The sequence below is a fragment of the Cornus florida genome, unplaced genomic scaffold (assembly GCF_030987335.1).
Source record: "Cornus florida cultivar Cherokee Brave unplaced genomic scaffold, ASM3098733v1 CherokeeBrave_3.0.0_Hap2_Chr05, whole genome shotgun sequence".
Classification (NCBI taxonomy): domain Eukaryota; kingdom Viridiplantae; phylum Streptophyta; class Magnoliopsida; order Cornales; family Cornaceae; genus Cornus; species Cornus florida.
In genome coordinates, this window is record NW_026775575.1 from 102093658 (window position 1) to 102104066 (window position 10409).

Here is a 10409-nt window from a genome sequence, read left to right on the forward strand (position 1 = left end):
AAGTCTTTGGGCTTTCAGAATGAAATAGAAAACTGTCCATACACATCAACAAATTAACAGTCCTGTCACATCATGAAATTTGAGCTATTACAAAACATGTTTTAGAAACCATTCGAATAAAATAACCAAAAATATAATTCAAACTACAAATCCAAGTCCATTCATGGTCCCAATTCAACACAAATAATCTAAAACGAATTTCCAGTGTGCTATTATGATAATTATTAACTTAAATACAACTATAAAATGATTTATACATGAATAAATAAAATAGGCCTCAAGTTAATTATACATGTATTCGTCAATAAACATAAGTACATGAGTGAATCAAGAAAATCTACTCAATTTATACATACTCAAATGGTATAAAAATAAGTAGAATCACATTGATTGATAAAAAACAAGGTCACTTTCTTTTCACTTTCATCCTATTTAATTAACAAAATTATATTTTCTCATAATTTTTATGAAAAATTTTCATACTAATCAAATGTACGATAAAAACTTAATTTTCTTCAATTTCGATCACTTTTACTTTCTATCAAAAAATTCTATCTAAACAAATGGATTCATAGTGTTTCAGGACTTAAATAATTAAAAAAAAAAATCTCAAAAATAGGTCTTATTAGTCTTTAAAAATAATATTATAACTTATTTATCTTTCAATTAGAAAAGTAAAACTGGAAAGTAATTTTAAAAAGTTTAGTTAAGAAAAAAATAAATAAAATAGATTTCGATAATTTTGGATAAGGAGCATCCAATGTGCAATCCATTTTGGGAGATCTATTTTCTTCAAATGTACAATCAATTATATAAAATTCTGTCAAATGAACAATAATTTTTTTTTTCTTTCTATATAAGGTAAGTTTAAAGTGGTTGTTAGTCTAGGTGATACTATTACACATCTACAAAGAGTGGGAAAAGAAAAGAAAAGAAAAGAAAAGATTTTTTTAGAATCACTACTTTTACACGTGCGTCAATTGAAAAGAGTCTAGCCCTCAACTGACACCCTGCCTCGTTATAAATAAATGTCAGTTGAATCATCAATTGCCTTTATTGTCTGGTTGGTGAATTTCTAGTTAATAATGTTTTTTTTGTGAACCTCATCGGAACTTCAGTTCTGGGTTTTACTTAGCATTTACATGGCTTTGTTTTTTGAATTAATCTCTAGCAGACCTTTTGTTCTGATTTCCGGTTTATATTTATAGAGCTTTTTTTTTTTTAGTTAAATATATTTATAGAGCTTTTGTTTTGTTCAATTATCATCTCCTCGCATACACGTCTTTACTGGAGTGTTGAGCTTTATTTTTATTCATGTATATAGTGTGAACTTTGACTGTAATTCAGGTTTGGGAGAAATTCTTGTACTTCAAATACTATCTTCAAATCAGTTGTAAGGCTAACGGAATGAGTTTATTGGCAAACAAATTGTAAGGATTGGTCTGACCCACAGATTGGTGTGATTCAGTTTTGGGAGAAAATTTTGTAAGAAATTTTTGTAAGGAAAAACAAGAGATATCTTGAGTCTTCGAATTTCGTAAAAATCGCCGTGTTATAGTTTGCAATTTGTAATTTTTCTTTTCTTATCTCTATTATAATTGCGTTATTTAATTACTTATTTCATATCTTTATAATTACATAATTGTGTTATTTAATTGCTTATTTCATATTTTTGTATAATTACATAATTTTGTTACTTGAAATTGCTTTTTTAAATCGAAAATTGTCTATTATTTGCCATAGACTCTATTCACTCCCTCTAGAGTCAATACTTGAATAACAATTTGTCACTTACAGGAGTATTTTGGATAATTCAATTTGAAATTCATTCTTTTTAAAATTTTATATTTGTCTATTCATACATATTTTATATTTGCAACCAAATAATAGAATGAGAATGATCATTCTATTACAAACAATAAAATATGAATGACACATTTTATTGCATTCTCATTTGTATTTCATTCCATTCTGCATACCAAACACAACATTACATATTTCATTTATTTTAATCTCTATCTCTTTATCCAAGCTCATCTTTATTTATAGAGTTTTCAAATTCAAATTCTTTATTGGACAAGAATTTTACAATTATAAGGAGTTTCGATATCAATCACAAAGAAACCTTCAATTTACTCCACAAAATGAAATCTTCAAATCTTTGGGCTTTCAAAATGAAATAACAAATTGTCTTTAAAAATATCAACAAAGTGCGACAGGCCCAAAATAGTAGGACCAGTTCAGTTACGACCCGAAATATGAGCTATTACAAAAACATGTTTTAGAAACCATCCAAATAAAATAACTAAAAAAATAATTCAAAATACAAATCCAAATCCATTCATGGTCTCAATTCAATACAAATAATCTCAAACAAATTTGAGTGTGCTACCATGATAATTATCAACTTAAATACAACTATAAAATGGTTTATACATGAATATATAAAATAAGCCTCAAGTTAATTATACATGGATCCGTCAAAGAACACAAGGTATAACGGGTGGGCGCTCGCCCATTTACCCAAAAGCTCGAACTGTTAGGTAAGGCTGCATACCCACGCATTTATACCCAATCTCTTTCCCATCCGATTCCGATGTGGGACAAAATGACCCTTGTTACATTCTCCCCCACCCAAACTCGCAACGCCCTCGTTGCGGTTGGACCACCCTGCCTACCCGGGTGGACTCACCCGGATGCCTTCCGGGCCGGGCACTTGGCATGGCACCGGATCAAGGATTGGGTTTGGCTCTGATACCAACTGTAACGGGTGGGCGCTCGCCCATTTACCCAAAAGCTCGAACTGTTAGGTAAGGCTGCATACCTACGCATTTATACCCAATCTATTTTCCATCCGATTCTGATGTGAGACAAAATGATCCTTGTTACACAAGGACACCAATGAATCAAGAAAATCTACCCAATTTATACATACTCAAATAAACTAGTTCGTAAAAAATCCATTTTAGATCAAAAAGGGAGCAAACAAATATTTTTTAAAAATTAGACTCATAATGCATTTGTTTGTATGGCCTGCCTAGTCCAATCACAATGATGATGTTGGAAAGGCGCAGAGAGGTGCGTGTCATTATGCAAATATAAGTGGATTTGGCTCATTATTGCCGGAATAATGGTCTACTTCTTCACGTCCATCGTGCAATGCATGCAGTTATTGATAGACGAAAAAATATGATATCCATTTTTGTGTACTAGTTAAAGCATTATGTATGTCTGATGCATAGACATACCTCAATAGATTTAAATAAAAATTATCCAATTTTGAAGCACTAAGCCGGTGCGAATTATTGGGGTTGCCGGGTCGATCACCCAAGTTTGGGTGGGGATAACCAAAAAATGATTGAAGTCATATACCGGGTCCACGTCTCTCAATGAGTCTAGATAATCAAAAGGGAACAGGATTGTTTGACTGTCCTTGCCCAACATTAAAATGGATGCTTTTGCTGCTATTAAAATGGTTCCATAACCTTAATAATTAAACATTGAAAATAGATAATTGCCTAATAATTGATGAGTAAACTCGTCGTAACTATCATTTTGGTGAAGTTCTAGGACCTTTAATCCTAGTACCATAATGTGTAACTTTTTTTTTAGGTGTGCGTAATCATTGTTACAAGGTTCAGAATTTACTTTGTCTTGAAATTTAAGTTAGAATATAAATGAGAGAGATAGTGATTTATGACTTAAATAATTAAAAAAAATTTAAAAATTCTCAAGAATAGGTCCTATTAGTCTTTTAAAAAAATATTATAACTTATTTATCTTTCAATTAGAAAAGTAAAACTTGAAAGTAATTTTTAAAAATTTAGTTAAGAAAAAAATAAATAAAATAGATTTTGATAATTTTGGATAAGGAACATCCAATGGGCAATCCATTTTGGGTGATCTATTTTCTTCAAATGTACAATCAATTATATAAAATTCTGTCAAATGAACAATAATTTTTTTTTTCTTTCTAAATAAGGTAAATTTAAAGTGGTTGTTAGTCTAGGTGATACTATTACACATCTACAAAGAGTACAAAAAGAGAAGTAAAAACAAGATGTTTTTTAGAATCACTATTTTTCAAGGGGAATTAGAAATTGTTAATGGGGAGCTAATATTAAATAAGGAGGAATTAGGGATCGAAAAACTAATAAGTTATAAAATTTTAAAGAAAATAGGGTTAAACTTTAGAAGGAGAGAAGGAGTGAATTCTCTCGTTTGTGCAAGATTATGAATTTAGAAGTTCTCTGTGTTTTAGCTTAGTGATTATTTAGGACTAGTTTGACTTGGGCCTATTTAGTTGAGCTTTTATTTTAAAATTGTGACTTAAATATTAGGCTTGTTTAGATGCTTTAAAATTGAAAAACTAATATTATTACTGATTTTTTTTATTATTATTTTTTTTTAAACATTAGGCTACATATACCTGTACTTTTGTGGCCGCGCGGGGCAGGGGGGGTGGGGATCCGCCACTGTTATTTTTACATGTGCTGATCATTGAAGAGAGTCTGGCCCAAACTAACACTCTGCCTCGTTATAAATAAATGTTTGTTGAATGATCAATAGCCTTTACTTCCTGGTTGGTGGATTAATTAATAAATTTTATTATTATTATTTTTTTGGCAATGCTTGCCAGCACTCTTTATACAGACTTTATATATACTAAAAAATTATAACATAAACACGCAATACATTTGGAGCATAATAATTAGTATCGTTGATCATATGGCTCCGACAAACACACTGACTGTAGTTAAGCATTGATCATATGGCTTCAACTTACATGACTTCAACTTACATGAGTGGACTTACTCGTGTAACCCTATTTTTTTGGGCAAGTTTGTGTACTTGGATAGTTGTATTAAGACTTTAACTCCTATTTTTGGTATATGTAGAGGAGCTAACTTAATTTGGGAATGTAAATGGATCATTCATGTCAAATTTTTGAGAATATATTTAAATGGCTCATTTTCGTTTCATTTACGCGTATTGTGACATTTTTGTAGTGGTCTAAAAGACCAACCTTCATTTGAGGGGGAGGCTATTTTTTTAAAAGAAAGAAATGTTACATTTTTGGGTTCTGCGATAGATCCTAGACCTAGATTTCAGTATACTTTGGAAAATTGCACCTTTCACTTGGATCTTTACTCTAATTGCACTTTTGATCCAGGACTCCACTCAATTCACCTTGTAACAATGTTAAACGACCATTGTACCTTTAGTGAGACAATTTAATCAATGTTATTGGATCAAATGACCACGTTACTTTTGATTTGACCTCGGATTAGAGTAAGGACTCGGATTGATTTGCATCACCCGGTATTGATCTGAATCCACCGGATTTGGATCGTTACACGTTGGAGGAACTAAGTCTGGTGGCGGAGAGATTTCATAATGTTTAATCACCTTCACTTTGTTCTTTGCTTAGGGATGGAAATGGGGCGGGAATCTCATTCCTTATCCCCATCTGTATTTAGTTTTTTCATTCCTATAACTATCCCAAAATCTGTTCGGTTTTTTAAAACAGCCCCAATCTCCGTCCTCATTTACATAATCAGTTCCCCAAAACTATCCCAAACGGGGCGGGGCCCTATCGGGTTGAGAATTTTTTTCATCCTTACTCACTAACACTCTGCCTCGTTATAAATAAATGTTAGTTGAATCATCAATAGCCTTTATTTTCTGGTTGGTGAATTAGTTAATAATGTTTGTTTTTTTTTTTTTTTTTTTTTTTTTTTTTTTTTTTTTTTTTTTTGGCAATGCTTTTCAGCACTCTATTTACAGACTTTATATATACTAAAAAAATTTGAACATAAACACGCAGAACATTTGGAACATAATTTTTTTCATCCTTACTTATGGTTTTTTTTTTTTTACAAAACTTAAGACATGAAATAAAATGAGGATTAAAGTTTCTTCCTATGTATATATATTTAACCAATTTTAATAATATTTCATAATATGTAAAGACAATCTAATAAATTTATAGTATATTCGAGACGGGATAGGGCATCCCTCCCCTGAAATGGCCCAAAAGCCGCCGAATTTTTCAAAGCAACTCACATTTTTGTTCCCATTTACATAATCGGTCCTCCAAACTCACCCCAAACAGGACGAAACGGGGTGGGAATTTTTGCCATTTCTTAGCTCTAGTGAAGCCATGAGAGAGCGAGTGAAACTAGGGAGAAGTCCTTTAGAAACCCTTTACCCAATAATTAAGGAACAACTACAAAGTAGTGCTATATTGTTGTAACATGGCTCTATATATATATATTTCCTATATATTTATGGTGGGTGCGAAAAAAAAAAAAAGTGAGACGGCGAAGAAGAAGAATTAATTTATTAATTTATTTATTATCTTATAATTTTCTTGTATTCATAGAAGGTATCTATTGTTATTAATTGTTTGGAGAGGCGCATCTCGTTGGGCGTGGAGAAGCATTGGGAACCCAATTTATTTCTTCGGACTATCTAATTAAATAAATGGGGAAGCATCTATATATTTTATGTGGCATTATAGCCATGGACAAAATTATTAAAAATAATAATTAAAGGTTGGTATGGCCCACAAAGTATTTGATTCTCACAAGGTTTGACCCCAATGTGGTTTTCTACTCCTTTATTCAATTATTCAGCTGTGTGTGTACCAAAGGCGGATCCACCCACCCACATTTTTTTTTACTTTATCATGCTACTTTAAGCACAGTCTAAAATTAGCCCACTTAATTCAAAAATACTGAATTCGTCCTTAGTGTTTACCAAAGACAGATCTAAAGGTGGGCGAAGGTGGGCTTCAACCTACCCAAAATTTTTTTCTTTTACCATACTATTTTAAGCACAGTCCAAAAAATATATATATATATACATAGTAATGGTAACCCACCCTAAATTAGCCTAGTCTAAAGTTCGCCCATCCCATTCAAAAATGCTAAATTCGCCCTTGGTGTTTACTTTTTCCGTTTTTAACCAAGTCTCAGCAATAAATTTTATAAAGATCAATTTAAAATTGAAAATTGACAAGCAATTTTCAACAAATAATGCATGTGGATCAACTCAATTTATTTTTTATTATCACAATATAAGGGTTGACCGGCTAAATAATGTATAAAATGACATAAATAATTTTATATAAGATAGAAAATTGACATTTAACACTTCAAACAAAATTCTCTTACACTTTTCTTTTTAATAGCATATATATGAATTCTTATAAAGTAGTGTCTAGATAGTTGACTTATTTTTATTTGTTTTTTATTTTTCTCGAAGATTCATTTTTAGGTCAATGTCCATAAACTTAATAATTAAACATAAACACTAGATAATTGCGTAATAATTGATAAATAAACTCGTTGTAACTATCGTTTTGGTGAAGCTGTACTACCTTTAATCCTAGTATTAGAATGTGCAAGTGTAACCCTTTTTAGCTGTGCGTAATCATTGTCACAAAGTTCAGAATTTATATTGTCAAGAAATTTACTAAAGAACATAAATAGAAGAGGTAGTGATTTAGAATTTAAATAATTAAAAAAAAATCTCAAAAATAGGTTTTATTAGTCGTAAAAATTTATTATAACTTATTTGTCTTTCAATTAGAAATATGGAACTTATAGTAATTTTAGAAAATTTACTTAAGGAAAATATAAATAAAATAGATTTCGATAATTTTGGAATAAAGAGCATTCAATGAGCAATTCATTTTGTGAGATCTAGGGTATATTTAGTTTGTAATTATGAGAACAGTTTTATGTTTTGAAGATACTATACAAAAAAAACTCTTTCTTTAAGTTTTTTGAAAATTGTTTTATGAAAATTCAGTTATAAAAAGTCTGTTTTTTAAAAATTATTATTTTTTTAAATTTTTAAAAATTATTTTTAAAGTTATCCTATTTTTTATCAAATGTACAATCAATTAATTATTTAAAATTCTGTCAAATGAACAATCATTTTTTTTCTTTTCTATACAAGGTAATTTAAAGTGGTTGTAATTTACAGATCTAGAAAGAGTACGAAAAGAGAAGTCAGAACAAGGTATTTATTTTTTTAGTATCACTACTTTTACATGTGCGTCAATTGAAGAGAGTCTAGCCTTCAACTAACACCGTGACTCAATAAATGTTACTTGAATCCATCAGTAGCCTTTATTTTCTGGTTGGTGAATGAATTAATAATGTTTTGTGTTTTTTTGGCAGTGCTTCCCAGCACTATATACAGGCTTTTATATATACTAAAACGATTAGAACATAAACACACACAACATTTGAAGCATAGTAATTATCATCGATCATATGGCTCCGATAAACACAGTGATCGTAGTTGAGCATTGTCTTGTCGCACCACCACCTAGCACCGTGCCTGAAAAGTCGCTCCCCTTAACGTTTTTCGACCTGCCATGGCTACACTTTCCTCTCATTCACCACATCATCTTTCATGAGTACCACCATGGCACCGCCCATTTTAAGGACACCATTATTCCTAACATTAAATGCTCACTTTCCCTCGCTCTCAAACACTTTTTCCCATTAGCTGGCAACTTGATATTTCCTTCCAATTCAAGCCCACCCCAACTTCGTTACGTGCATGGTGACTCAATTTCATTAACATTTGCCGAGTCTAGTAACGATTTCAATCATCTTACTGGAAACCATGCACGAGATGCTGATCAATTTTATCCTCTTGTGCCAACATTGCCACCAGTTTCTTCGTCGTCAAATGCGACATTGCAAGCCCCAATTTTAGCTGTCCAAGTGACACTTTTTCCCAACTTTGGCATCTGCGTTGGCTTCACCTTTCGTCGCGTGACTGCGGATGGCAATGGCTGCACCAATTTCATAAGGTCATTTGCTTCGATTTCTAAATTTGACGGAGATGAGGAAATGATCGCTAGTGGTTCAGTGCCATCGTATGATAGGTCAATGATCAAAGATCCAAATTTTCTCGAGAAAATCTTTTGGTCACAGCCCAAGTACGTGCCTACTAACAAGTTTCGAGCCACATTTGTTATTGGCAAAGACGACGTTCAACGACTCAAAAGTTTAGTCACGACACAAAGACCAAAAATGTCACACGTGTCAACTTTCACGATAACGTGTGCATTTGTGTGGGCTTGCCTAGTCCAATCACGTGCAACAAGCGGGGAAGAGGTGGGTGAGGATGAATCGGAGCACTTTGTTGTCCAGGCGGATTGTAGATCCCTTTTGGATTAACCCATACCCGCGAATTACTTCGGTAATTGCTTGGTGAACTGCATTGCAACCGTAAAAACTACCCAGCTCATCCAAAATGATGGTTTCTCAATTGCAGCAGAGGCAATTGGAGAGGCCATTTACAAAAGGCTTCGCAGCAATGAAGGAGTCTTGAATGGAGCAGAGAGGTGGGTCTCAGATTTTGAAGCACTCAAGCCGGAGCGAATTGTTGGGGTTGCCGGGTCACCCAAGTTTGCGGTATACGATATGGACTTCGGGTGGGGAAAACCCAAGAAGAGTGAAGTCATATCTATAGATATCACAGGGTCCATATCTCTCAATGAATCTAGAGAATCAAAGGGGAACATGGAGGTTGGACTGTCCTTGCCCAATATCAAAATGGATGCTTTCGCTGCTATTTTTGCCGATGCCCTCAAGGTTCCATAAGCTTAAGAATTAAACATAAGCAGTAGGTAATTACTTAATAATTAATAAATTAAGTTACAACCATCGTTGTCACGAAGTTCTATAACCTTTAATTTCAGTACTACACTGTGTAATTTTTATTTCAATTTTTTTTTTTTTTTTTTTTAACATGTGAAATAAACTCGTTACAACTATCGTTGTGACAAAGTTCTGTAACCTTTAATTCCATGTGTACTTATTGGATTAATTAGTATTGGTTTCTCTTGTATTTAAATTACATGTAGTTTTGTTTGTTTGGATGTAAAAAAATTTTTAGAAAGTATATTTAATTATCATAAAATATCTACAAAGAAAAAAATATTAAAATATAACAAATATAATTTACTCATTAATTTTCAATAAGTTATTTGACCGTTCTCGCTTGATAGACTCGACCTTAACCTCAACCTCAATCTTTACCAAACACTAAAAAAGTAAAAATCAAAAAAATATATTACTTGAAAAAAGAAAATATTTTACATCGAAACAAAGGAAGTTATAACCTATTAATTCTTCCGGCGCTTAAACAAATATATTATTCTAATTCTTTACTGAAGATAGATGAAAACTGGTTGATTCATTCGTTTACTTGATAGTTCTAGAACTTCAAATGCTAACATTTGTTTTGGTGGGTTTAATTTGAAGGTTGTTTGGTTTGTAGATATTGATTTGCAAGGAATTTGGACATAAGAGAATGTACCGACTACCACCACGGCATATATAATTAATTTCCTTGGTTGTCAAGGTTGCAAATTGCAA

The 10409-nt window shown here is 32.0% G+C and overlaps 1 pseudogene; it reads left to right on the top strand.

Annotated features, from left to right (window-relative positions):
• The first annotated feature begins 8275 nt into the window (after positions 1–8275).
• LOC132310427 (phenolic glucoside malonyltransferase 1-like) lies at positions 8276–10165 on the top strand (annotated as a pseudogene).
• Positions 10166–10409: the final 244 nt, after the last annotated feature.